Here is a 13781-nt window from a genome sequence, read left to right on the forward strand (position 1 = left end):
TGGATCATTTTATTATATTAAAACCACACATGAAATGATTTCCCATATCTCTATTCTAAGCACTTAGCACCTAGTAATGTTTCTTCAGATTCAAGCACTTGCACAAAATGTTGCTGCTAGGTTTAACTCGTTCTTTTAAATGATCCATATTCCAGAGTGGTCTCTGACTATTACTGTAATTATTATATTCTAAGTCTGTTTTGCTTTGCATAGTTTTGGAGAGTTTTGAAGTCACCCAAAAACGCCAAATCCTGAAGGCCTCTAGCACTTTAGAGTGTGTCCCATTTCTTTTTCAGCACTCCTTATTACTACAAATTTAAAGGCATACTCCAGAAAGCATACTCCCTTATTACTCACTCATACAGTGCATATGATGGATTTCACCGTTGACACTGTATTTTGATTTTGGCACAATTTAACATTTTTATAAAACACACACACACACACACACACACACACACACACACAGAAAGAATAAACAGAAATGCCTAAGCAGTGTGTTTCCAGTTAAATGTTTAAATAATGATTTTCACTATTAAAATTAATGTGATCCAGTGGTTTTCCCGGAAGTCTGCACACATTTGTTTTGTATAATCCCACAATCCTCTCCATCTGCCTAGGTGTTGCAAAAACATAATGCAGACCCATGTTGAGTGCATCATCCACAAGCCTGGCTTGCTCTGTAGGCAAACTGCAGTAAATATCCATGAAAGTCACTGAGATAACTTAAGACCAGTTTGTTAAATGAGATTTCTTGACCACCAGACATTAGGGCCACAGGTCTGCAATCCAATTAAATCCATTAATTTTGGGGTTTCTTTGGGATGGGGATGATGTGGGATGGCCCAGGCGCGGCCTTTATGGTATGAAGGGACTACACACAGCTCCAGTGATCTGTTGAAGATCTGTGTAAGAAGATGGGAATGAATTGGTCAGCACAGATTTTCAGCTCTACACCTGTCTGGGCCGGGCGCCTTTCTTTCTTTTGTTTTTCTGAATGCCTACAGATAGCACCTGTGTGTTGACAGGCAGGTGTACTGGGAGGCGGCAAGCTGCAGTAGGGTAAGAATGGTGTCTTTTCAGACCTGCAGTAAAACTCTCAAAACTTTTGCCACAGTGCTGGGGGATGGTGTCTTGTAGTTGAGTGATGTCTTTCCAGACCTTTCCACACAGAAGCTGTGTCCCTTGAGAAGAACTAGTCTGAAGCTGTTCGAATAATTCCTCTTTTGCCAATTTGATCTCCTTTTCCAGCGTGTATTTAGCCCTGTATTTATACAAGACTTTGCAGCAGAAATCCATGGTTTATGGAATTTGTGAAAGCAAATAAGTCCTGTGCAGAAAGGGCATACAGTCCTCACAGAAACTGATATATGATGTTAGAGTCTCCTGCTGCATTTCGTTGAGATCTTTGCAGACAGTTTCCAAAAACAGTCCAACATGTGAGGTTTAGTCGATTTCCAGCTTCAGCCTGTGGGTACGAAGCACGAGATGAACCAAGCAGTGATCAGAAAGAGTCGATCCTTTATTGCTGTGTAACAGTGATTGAGTATATTACTGTCTCTGGTTGGACAAGCAACATGCTGTCTGAATTTTGGCAGTTCACGTGGAAAGATTGGTTTTATTAAAGGCTCCGAGAATGATTAAAACAGGAGTCCAATGACTTAGTATACTAATGACATAAAACTCTGCCCAATACAGACAACTGGAATGGTGTTAATAAATAACTATAAGTTAAATCATAGTACTGAATTAAAAGCCTATTAGTTTTCCAAGATATTTAGAATTGTCGTACAGCTGTTTTCTTCTCTGCTGATAAAAAGCAGCATATGCTGGTTAGGTGTGTTTTAGAGCTGAGATGCTGGTTTATGCCTGTTACCTGACCACATCTGAATGGTTTTCAAAACATTAGGTTACACAGTACAAAAAGTTATAACATAGATACAATTTTACCCACAAAACACACCAAAAAAAAAAAAAATCTTAAGACACAAAGGATGAATGCAGGATATTGTTTTCATAGCTTTCACATTTATAGAGTTATTTATAGTTTCCATATATTTGTCCAAATCAATTTTAAACAAAGAAAACAAAGGTTTTAGGAGCAAGTAAACTTTTGTTTGAGAATATAAAATTTAGCCAACAGAAAACACAAGTTAATTGGTGTAATATTGTCCTGTATTTGTAAATGTATCTGTTCCATGAAACTGCGGCCTTAATTGAATCAGCAGAATCAGCGTCTGCGTGCGTGGCGGCAGAAACCCCAAATATGGTTATGGCGAGTGGAATGCGCAAAATAATTTTTAAACACACGCCTGCTGCACCAGGTCTGCAAACCATTCCCATATTCCAAACTATCCCATTAAGTTTTTTTTCTTGAGGTTTTCCTTCCATTAGGAGATAAAGCGCCGTGAATTCTACGACTTATTCGCGTCTGAACTGATCCAAGTGTATTTTGCTATCAAGGTAAGGCCGCCATTTTACATTTACTTGAACGTCACACGTGACTATGAATTACAGGTGATATTATGTATTAACAGGGATTATGTCGTTTAATCTTTTCTACTGAATAAACTCGACAGTTTTAGTCAGTTTACCATCCGTTTTTTTAATATAGTCTCAAAAATTAGTTTGTCGTTAGCTCATATTCTAGGCCCTCCCGAGACTCGTATTTTAAAGGTAAACATTGCTTAAAAAATGCGCGTGCCGGGGCATTGAATCATTCGATTCGTTCGAATCCATTATCACAAGAGTGCGTCCCGACAGACTTATGCGAAAAGTTTTTGGAGTGGAGTAGACTCGCAAATACAGAGACTGCTGTGAGTTAGTCTAGCTTCAGAGACATTTGCTTTGTATCTACGCATCTTGAAGAAAAGTGTGCAGATATCGATTCTGAGCTACAGTGTGCAGACTTCTGAACTAAAGTGTACAGACCGTCGAATCTCTACACAAAGTTCAGAACTGCAGATACAGACATACAATGTCTACACGGACAACACGTCCATCTCTAAGGGAGAGGAGTCATGGAGGCTCCTCCTGTAGAGGAGAGCTCAAAGGTGAGTGTTACAATTATGTTTTAAGGCGCATCCCTCAAATTCAGTGGAAAAAGTTTTTTAGTTGATGATGATGTCCTTGGGGTCATATGTGTGGCTAATAGTGTTTTTCTATCTGTTCCTCTTAGGGTCAGAAAAGGTGACCCAGCAAGAGGAAGAAAAAACCCAATTTCGTCTTTCTTTAAGAAAGTGCGTGAGGCCGTGAAGCTTCCCTTCTGCTCCAAGAAGACAGTGGACCATCTACTGCAGCTGGACCCACAGTTTGACAGCTCTGCACGGGCGTCAATTTGTCCGTCTCTAAGGACAATGTGGAGAGACTGGAGCTGCTGAGCCTCAGCAGGCAGGATACACCTGGCCAAGCTCTGCTGCCACGTTCATCATTAAGAGAGAAACTGTGGCTCGTCAGGAAGGGGGCGATGCCGCTTCATCCAATTCGGATAGCTGCCAAGAACAGTTTCACTTTACACTTCCAGGTGAAGTGCCTGTTGAGCCAGCAGGGCCTTCAGCTTGCCCAAAACCAAGTCAGCATCCAGATTAGACGACTCTACACCCTAACGTTGTCTCTGAGGACAGAATAGAGAGACTGAAAGTGGAATCTTCAGGTGAGAATAAAACTGCAAACAGGGACATTCATGTAGCTATAACAGTAAAAAAAAAAAAAAAGCCGTGTCTTTAATAGTTGTTGTTTGTTGTCAAATTGGTTGGTCTTAGTTACAAAAGAACGGGAAGAAGAGAAGAAGAATCCGCTCTTTCTTCAAGGGAGTGTGGAAGACTATGAAGGCGGCTCTTCAGCTGCCAGAACAAAGTCGGGTCCTCCAGACTGCGTCCCATCTACTGGTAAATCTGTGGTCATTTTCAATTTGAACTAAAAGATGTATGCATGTAACTTTGTAAGTAAATATATAAAAAAATTGTGTTATACTACTTGAAGCATTTTATGCAACTTTAAATTATCTAGCAAGCTTTTACAACTTTTAACACATTGTATACAATATATTATTTAGCACAAAATATAATATGTTCTGTGTGTTTTTACGTGTATGTGTGTTGTTGTTGTTGTTGTTTTTTCTAGAATCCTTTCACTCTCGCTATATGGTAAAAAGTTATTGGAGAAGGAGGCTATGGCAAGGTGTATGAGGGAATCCATTATTTCTGATGGCAAAAGGTAGACAAACATTTTGCTCTCACATTCAAACCTGAAGAAAGTGTCTTAAAAAGTTAAGGACCTGTAGTTTATTCTATAGTTCTCAATTCTTCATGGTTAGGTTAAGGTTTGGTGTTAAATATGCTCAACTGTGTGTTTTTTTGTAGGTTGCCATCAAATATATTGAAAAAGTCTACACGGAATCAGTATCTTCAAACTGTAAGCTGGCAAAACATAGGTTTTAAGTTGTTTAAGGTTTAAAGTTGAGTTACCAAACTAACAGTTAGTTGCGTGTTTTCTGTAGGACCTGCATCCTGAACCTCTATTTAATGAAGTTGCACTGATGCTAGTGATGAGGCAAGGAAAATAAGTCCCCATCATACAACTGTATGAGTGGTTTGAAGACCCCTAAAGAGTTCACGCTCATTATGGAGTATCCAGATCCTGCGAGAGCTTGTTGGGACTTCATCAACGACAATCCCAGCATGAATGAGACCACAGCACGACGCATCATGTGTCAGGCGGTGCGAGCAGTGCAGCACTGCATCAAGCGCGGTGTTTTTCACAATGACATTCATCCAGACAATTTCTTGTTGAGAAAACACACTTTGGAGCTCAAGCTAATAGACTTTGGCTGCGGTCAACTGTTTAGTAGCGATGGCTACGATAGCATGCAGTATAGAGGTGAGCTGGCATTTTGTGTGCAAACCAACATTTAGTGACTTATCATTGATCGTGTGATACTTTAAGAATTGCTTCATGCTGAAAATGTCTTGCTTACAGGAATAATGGATTACGTGCCGCCTGAACTCATCATCAGTGGCAGATTCCATGCCGCTCTCTACAAAACGCTCTGGGCTCTTGGAGTCTTGTTGTATGAGATGATGAACGTGTGTCCTCCATTTAAGTGATATAAAGGAAATCATGGAAGCCGAAGTTAGGTTTGCAAACCCACATTTATCCAAAGGTGAGAGAACAGCACTGATCACACACCCACACACACACACACACACACACACAGCTTCTGCACAGACAATGGTAGAGATGTCTTGTCTAGTAAAGCACAGACTTTAGTATTTACCAACTGATGTTAGAGGTTAGGATATGCGTTCAGAGATATAAGTTTAGAATAAGTATAAATTCTTTTAACCTTAAATAAACCTCGTTTCAGAAGCTGATTCCATACATTACCAACCCAAATGTCACATGGTCACGACTAACCAGCTCTCTCCTAAAAAACAGAATGCCGTGATGTGATTGTCCAGTGCCTAGCCCGTGACCCTACTGAAAGGCCGACCTTGGAGCAGCTCTTGCAGCATGACTGGTTTAAAACAAAAAAATGAAGGAGGATTGAGTCAGAGGGCTGGAAACATCGGAGGTGAGACAGTGTAACAGTCATTTTCAAGCGAATTAGAGGAACCGTCTCCTTCGAGATTGGGTGAAGTTTTGGTTTGCAGTGATGTAGAAGCACTGCAGGTTACCTGTTGTGATTTGTTCAGAGATTTCCCTCAGGAGAGGTACTTAAATCAGTATTAGCATTAGTTTGGTTTTCTTCAGACAGTGCGGTGAAGTCTTCTTCTCTGTTTTTCAGTGATCAGTATGTGTCCGGTCTGCTGCGCTGGAAGGGGATGTTATCAGAGCGACAGGCGAGAGAAGTGCTGGATATGAGCAGGGAACTCGGACTCGGTCTAAAGCCTAGACGCTCCACCTGTCAGCCTCTGAAAGGACTTTTATGTTTTTTGATATAAAAACACCATGACAGTTTGAAGACGTTTAGTGAGATTCATTTCTGAACTTTATGCTGGTACATTAATCTTTTCATCAGTCCACTGCTTTTACCTTTTGATGTTACTTGACAATAGGAATCATTTTCCTATCGGAACACCGCGAAAAATTAATTACAATACATTTACATTTTTACTTTTAATATGATTCTGAATTGGAGGATCAGGAGTAAATTGTACTTGTTTCTTCTGGGAAACATTTAAGTATTTCTGTAGCTTCTTAAGTGCTGTACCAAAATTTTATTTTCTAACATTCTCAAATCAATCAAATGAAAGGTTAGAGGTGCCGAGAGAAGAATGTGGAAGTGAGGTTTTGGGAACTCTACTTTTGCGCAGGTGTGGCGTAGGGTGATGGAATCAGGTGGCAGGAAAGATCAAACTTCCCCAGTATGAAAGGGGACTAGCACTCCGACTACGCCACTATAAATTTCACCCAAAGAATTGAATAAACCACCTAAAACAGGCTAACACAGATTCGTACCACCAATTAAGAGTCAGAGAAGTGGGTCATGAAACACTTTTTATTGACAAATCTTGGATAAAATAGGATTTAAAATGGTCTAGAAGGTTGCTGGATCTAAAAAAGACACTTCTAAAAGTCGGGCTGGAGCTTACCAAAACTAGGGAGGACAGACCACACCACTCGCTGGTGACTCACTGCATTTCACTGTGTAGACACACTGGCACACTCACACACACATTCACACATGGGGAGGTGATCACTGCACGCTGTGAGGAAGATACCACCACCTAAAAGAGATTCTCTGCCCGGTGCTCAGGCCCTGTCACCACAAAGAAGGCAGGTCAGTAACTTGTCACTTGAGAATGAAATAGAATTATCTACACAACCAATCAGGAGAACTAAGCACAAAAGAAAGATCAAAAAACAAACAAAACACAACTTGACCACATAAGTCACGCAATTAGCTCCACTGAGTACTAAAGAAAGTCAGTTCGAATAAACGGATCAAGACTGAAAACAAATAAAAGAAATCAATTCAACTTCAAAAGATGAGGACATATGGAAAACCAAAAAAAGAATATTAAACCAAAACAGTCTGGAAACAGGACAGCACTGCAACCGTTAAAGCAAAAAGGCGACTGCAGTGCAGTTTATGGACCTTCACTTAACGGACCGAAGGAATTTGGGATTCAACCACTGATACGAGTAGTCTATGTCAATGCAGGGAACAAAACTATTCGGTAAGCGTGTCCGGTTACCACAGCTTCTCCAGCGTTTAAGTACTTCTACGAACCCCCTCAGGTGGCCCGGCAGCAAGGAGCATTGGTTCAAGACCAGTACTTGAATCACGTCTCAGCTCGCGTGCTCCAATTTAGTTCTCAAAAAGCGCATACGTTCCCGTTTTTATAGCACGTGGGCGCTGACGCAACAATAATGCACTATAAAAAGAAACTTGGCTCCTCCTGCCACACAGGCATGAGGTCCTCGATGGCCTGGCTTTTCTCTAGCCGTTTCTCCATCTTCATCTCTATCAGCAGTTTGACTGCATCCACCACCATAACACCCCTTACAATGAACCTTGGTTATGAAACACGTTTGATGCATATAATATGGAGCAACCTTTGGCAAGCCAGCTCTCATTATCATTGGCCATGGGCTCGCTACCCAGTGAAGAACATAACTGAGCTATGAGTGTTTTACTAAACCTCACTCCATAGAACATCAACCTGCTTTGGATGGATTCCTGTGCACCTATCCGTGATCTTATTTACTCATATTTATCAAAATGCTGGGAAAAGGAGAGACATCCATTTAAACTACATTTAAACCAGAAAGACGATTAACCCGAGATACTCCGTTTCAGCTGGAATATAATCCTTATTCCAATTCCATTTTTAAACTTCTTGACAACTTGAAAATGGAAATAAGAATGTATCCTGGAGAATAATCACAGAGTTCAAGTCCTGATTTAGTCCGTGCTTACTTACTGTTACAGTAGTTAAGCGGTTAAGTATGTTACGTTTTTAAGTATGTAATTATATATGTAAACAAAGGAAAAAGCTTTCTTTGCAGATTAGCTCATATTTTGAAATATGACTATTTATTCAAGTCATTTTACTGTACAGTTACAGAGAAAATGAAAGGCAAAAAAATTTCTTGCACTTGGATCATTTTATTATATTAAAACACACATAAAATGATTTCCCTTATCTCATTCTTTCACTTAGCACCTAGCAATATTTCTTCGTATTCAAACACTTGTAAAAATGTTGCTTTATAGGTTAACTCTGTTCTTTTAAATGATCCATATTCAGAGTGGCCCTGACTATTACTGTAATTATTATATTCTAAGTCATTTTACTTTATAGTTTTGGAGAGTTTTGAAGTCACCCAAAACAACTAAATCCTAGCGTCCTAGCACTTTTAGTGTGTCCCATTTTTTTCAGCACTCATAATACTACAAATTTAAAGGCATACTCAGCATACTCATACTCACTCATACAGCATACATTTGGATTTCACCGTTGACACTGTATTTTGATTTTGACACAATTTAACATTTTATAAACACACACACACACACACACACACACACACACACACAGAAAGAATAAATAGAAACGTTCAAGCAGTGTGGTTTCAATTAAACGTTTAAATAACGAACGTAAAATAAAAATAATAAAGCTTTCTTCTTATTGCGCTCTCTTGCCGTTTTTTCAGTTTGTTTTAAGAAATGCTAGCTCATGTAAATGTCCATCAGTGGCATGTGACACATTGCAGACCTGATCAGTCCCAATTACAGTTTTGGGTATATCTACACATGTAGGATGATACCACTGTTTGTAATGTGCTGATTGTGATGGTGTTTTTGTTGATGAAGCATACAGCACACACCTCAGCCTGCCTTCATTAAACATGCTTCCCTAATGGATGACCCTTGCATAGAGCATACGCACAAAGGCTACAGAAAACACAACACAATGCTCTAGGTGGATTGCTGCTGCACAAAGAACATAAAATGTTCTTTTTACTGTCATACACAGTGCAAGTTGATTTTCACCAATAAAAATTACTGTGATCCAGTGGTTTTCCTGAGTCTGCACACATTTATTTTGTAGAGATCCCACAATCCCCTCCATCTGCCTAGGTGTTGCAAAACATAATGCAGACCCATATTGAGTGCATCATCCCCTGACCTGAGTTTGCTCTTGTAGGCATAACTGCAGGGGGTCCAAAAGTCCTTTGGATAACCCAAGACCAGTTTGTCAAATGATTTCTTGACCACAGACATTAGGGCCACAGGTCTGCAATCCAATTAAATCCAGTAATTTGGGGTTTCTTTGGGATGGGGATGATGGGATGGCGGCGCGTCTATGGCATGAAGGGACTACACACAGCTCCAGTGATCTGTTGAAGATCTGTGTGAAGATGGGGGCCAATTGGTCAGCACAGATTTCAGTCACGCCGTCTGGGCCCGGCGCCTTTCTTCTTTTGTTTTTTCTGAATACCTGAATACACACGGTTGACAGGCAGGTGTGGGGGAGCGGGGGACTGCAGTAGGTGAGAATGGTGTCTTTTCAGACCTGCAGTAAAACTCCAAAAACTTTGCCACAGTGCTGGGGGATGGTGTCTTGTAGTTGGTGATGTCTTTCAGACCTTTCCACACAGAAGCTGTGTCCCTTGAGGAGAACTGAGTCTGAAGCTGTTCGGAATAATTCCTCTTTGCCACTCTGATCTCCTTTTCCAGCGTGTATTTGGCCCATTTATACAAGACTTTTGCAGCGAACCATGGTTTGTCGTTGTTAGAAATGAAATAAGTCCTGGCAGAAAGGCACATGTCCTCACAGAAACTGATATATGATGTTCCAGTCTCTGCAAGCTCGTTGAGATCTTTGGCAGCGGCTTCAAAAACAGTCCAACCAGTGAGGTTTAGCCGATTTCAGCTTCCGCCTGTAGGTCGGTACGAGATGAACCAAGCAGTGATCAGAAAGTCGCATCCTTTATTACTGTGTAACAGTGATCCAGTATATTACTGTCTCTGGTTGGACAAGTAACATGCTGTCTGAATTTTGGCAGTTCACGTGAAAGATTGGTTTTATTAAAGGCCCCCGAGAATGATTAAAACAGAGTCCAATGACTTAGTATACTAATGACATAAAACTCTGCCCAATACAGACAACTGGAATGGTGTTAATAATAACTATAAGTTAAATCATAGTACTGAATTAAAAAGCCTATTAGTTTTCCAAGATATTTAATTGTCGTGGCTGTTTTCTCTGCTGATAAAAGCAGCATATGCTGGTTAGGTGTGTTTTAAAGCTGAGATGCTGGTTTATGCTTGTTACACGACCACATCTGAATGGTTTTCAAAACATAGATTTACACAGTACAAAAAGTTATAACATAGATACAATTTTACCCCAAAAACACCCCCAAAAAAAAAAAAAATCTTAAGACACAAAGGATGAATGCAGGGATATTGTTTTCATAGCTTTCACATTTATAGAGTTATTTATAGTTTCCATATATTTGTCCAAATCAATTTTAAACAAAGAAAACAAAGGTTTAGAGCAAGTAAACTTTTGTTTATGAATATAAAATTTAGCCAACAGAAAACACAAGTTAATTATTTAATATTGTCCTGTATTTGTAAATGTATCTGTTCCATGAAACGCGGCCTTAATTGAATCAACGAATCAACGTCTCGTGCGTGGCGGCAGGAAACCCCAAATATGGTTATGGCGAGTGGAATCGCAAAATAATTTTAAACACACGCCTGCTGCACCAGGTCTGCAAAACCATTCCCATATTCCAAACTATCCCAATTAAGTTTTTTTTTTCTTGAGGTTTTCCTTCCATTAGGAGATAAAAGCGCGTAACGTTACGACTTATTCGCGCGTCTGAACTGATCCAAGTGTATTTTGCTATCAAGGTAAGGCCGCCATTTTACATTTACTTGAACGTCACCGTGACTATGGTTACAGGTGATATTCGCCTTAACAGGATTATGTCATTTAATCTTTTCTACTGAATAAACTCGACAGTTTTAGTCAGTTTACCATCCGTTTTTTTAATATAGTCTCAAAAATTAGTTTGTACGTTCGCTCATATTCTAGGCCCTCGAGACTCGTATTTTAAAGGTAAACATTGCTTAAAAATGCGCGTCGGGCATTCGAATCATTCGAATCGTTCGAATCCATTATGCAAATTGCGTATACGACAGACTTATGCGAAAAGTTTTTGGAGTGGAGTGAACTCGCAAATACAGAGACTGCTGTGAGTTAGTCTAGCTTCAGAGACATTTGCTCGTATCTCGCATCTTGAAGAAAAGTGTGCAGATATCGATTCTGAGCTACAGTGTGCAGACTTCTGAACTAAAGTGTACAGACCGTCGAATCTACACAAAGTTCAGAACTGCAGATACAGACATACAATGTCTACACCGGACAACACGTCCATCTCTAAGGAGAGGGTCATGGAGGCTCCTCCTGTAGAGGAGAGCTCAAAAGGTGAGTGTTACAATTATGTTTTAAGGCGCATCCCTCAAATTCAGTGGAAAAAGTGTTTTTAGTTGATGATGATGTCCTTGGGTCATATGTGTGGCTAATAGTGTTTTCTATCTGTTCCTCTTAGGGTCAGAAAAAGGTGACAGCAAGAGGAAGAAAAACCCAATTTCGTCTTTCTTTAAGAAAGTACGTGAGGCCGTGAAGCTTCCCTTCTGCTCCAAGAAGACAGTGGACCATCTACTGCAGCTGGACCCACAGTTTGACAGCTCTGCACCGGACGTCAATTTGTCCATCTCTAAGGACAATGTGGAGAGACTGGAGCTGCTGAGCCTCAGCAGGCAGGATACACCCTGGCCAAGCTCTGCTGGCACGTTCATCATTAAGAGAGGAACTGTGGCTCGTCAGGAAGGGGGGAGCGATGCCGCTTCATCCAATTCGGATAGCTGCCAAGAACAGTTTCACTTTACACTTCCAGGTGAAGTGCCTGTTGAGCCAGCAGGGCCTTCAGCTTGCCCAAAACCCAAGTCAGCATCCAGATTAGACGACTCTACACCTAACGTTGTCTCTGAGGACAGAATAGAGAGACTGAAAGTGGAATCTTCAGGTGAGAATAAAACTGCAAACAGGGACATTCATGTAGCTATAACAGTAAAAAAAAAAAAAAAAAAAAAAAAAAAAAGTTCAGCCGTGTCTTTAATAGTTGTTGTTGTTGTCAAATTGGTTGGTCTTAGTTACAAAGAACGGGGGAAGAAGAGAAGAATCCGCTCTTTCTTCAAGGGAGTGTGGAAGACTATGAAGCGGCTCTTCAGCTGCCAGAACAAAGTCGGGTCCTCAGACTGCGTCCCATCTACTGGTAAATCTGTGGTCATTTTTCAATTTGAACTAAAAGATGTATGCATGTAACTTTGTAAGTAAATGTATAAAAAAAATTGTGTTATACTACTTGAAGCATTTTATGCAACTTTAAATTATCTAGCAAGCTTTTACAACTTTTAACACATTGTACAATATATTATTTAGCACAAAATATAATATGTTCTGTGTGTTTTTACGTGTATGTGTGTTGTTGTTGTTGTTGTTTTTTTCTAGAATCCTTTCACTCTCGCTATATGGTAAAAAGGATTATTGGAGAAGGAGGCTATGGCAAGGTGTATGAGGGAATCCGTATTTCTGATGGCAAAAGGTAGACAAACATTTTGCTCTCACATTCAAACCTGAAGAAAGTGTCTTAAAAAAGTTAAAGGACCTGTAGTTTATTCTATAGTTCTCAATTCTTCATGGTTAGGTTAAGGTTTGGTGTTAAATATGCTCAACTGTGTGTTTTTTTGTAGGTTGCCATCAAATATATTGAAAAGTCTACACGGAATCAGTATCTTCAAACTGTAAGCTGGCAAAACATAGGTTTTAAGTTGTTTAAGGTTTAAGTTGAGTTACCAAACTAACAGTTAGTTGCGTGTTTTCTGTAGGACCTGCATCCTGAACCTCTATTTAATGAAGTTGCACTGATGCTAGTGATGAGGCAAGGAAAAATAAGTCCCCATCATACAACTGTATGAGTGGTTTGAAGACCCTAAAGAGTTCACGCTCATTATGGAGTATCCAGATCCTGCGAGAGCTTGTTGGACTTCATCAACGACAATCCCAGCATGAATGAGACCACAGCACGACGCATCATGTGTCAGGCGGTGCGAGCAGTGCAGCACTGCATCAAGCGCGGTGTTTTTCACAATGACATTCATCCAGACAATTTCTTGTTGAGAAAACACACTTTGGAGCTCAAGCTAATAGACTTTGGCTGCGGTCAACTGTTTAGTAGCGATGGCTACGATAGCATGCAGTATAGAGGTGAGCTGGCATTTTGTGTGCAAACCAACATTTAGTGACTTATCATTGATCGTGGTGATACTTTAAGAATTGCTTCATGCTGAAAATGTCTTGCTTACAGGAATAATGGATTACGTGCCGCCTGAACTCATCATCAGTGGCAGATTCCATGCCGTCTCTACAAACGTCTGGGCTCTTGGAGTCTTGTTGTATGAGATGATGAACGTGTGTCCTCCATTTCGTGATATAAAGGAAATCATGGAAGCGAAGTTAGGTTTGCAAACCCACATTTATCCAAAGGTGAGAGAACAGCACTGATCACACACCCACACACACACACACACACACACACACAGCTTCTGCACAGACAATGGTAGAGATGTCTTGTCTAGTAAAGCACAGACTTTAGTATTTACCAACTGATGTTAGAGGTTAGGATATGCGTTCAGAGATATAAGTTTAGAATAAGTATAAATTCTTTTAACCTTAAATAAACCTCGTTTCAGAAGC

Source organism: Puntigrus tetrazona, chromosome 13, assembly GCF_018831695.1.
Source record: "Puntigrus tetrazona isolate hp1 chromosome 13, ASM1883169v1, whole genome shotgun sequence".
Taxonomy (NCBI): domain Eukaryota; kingdom Metazoa; phylum Chordata; class Actinopteri; order Cypriniformes; family Cyprinidae; genus Puntigrus; species Puntigrus tetrazona.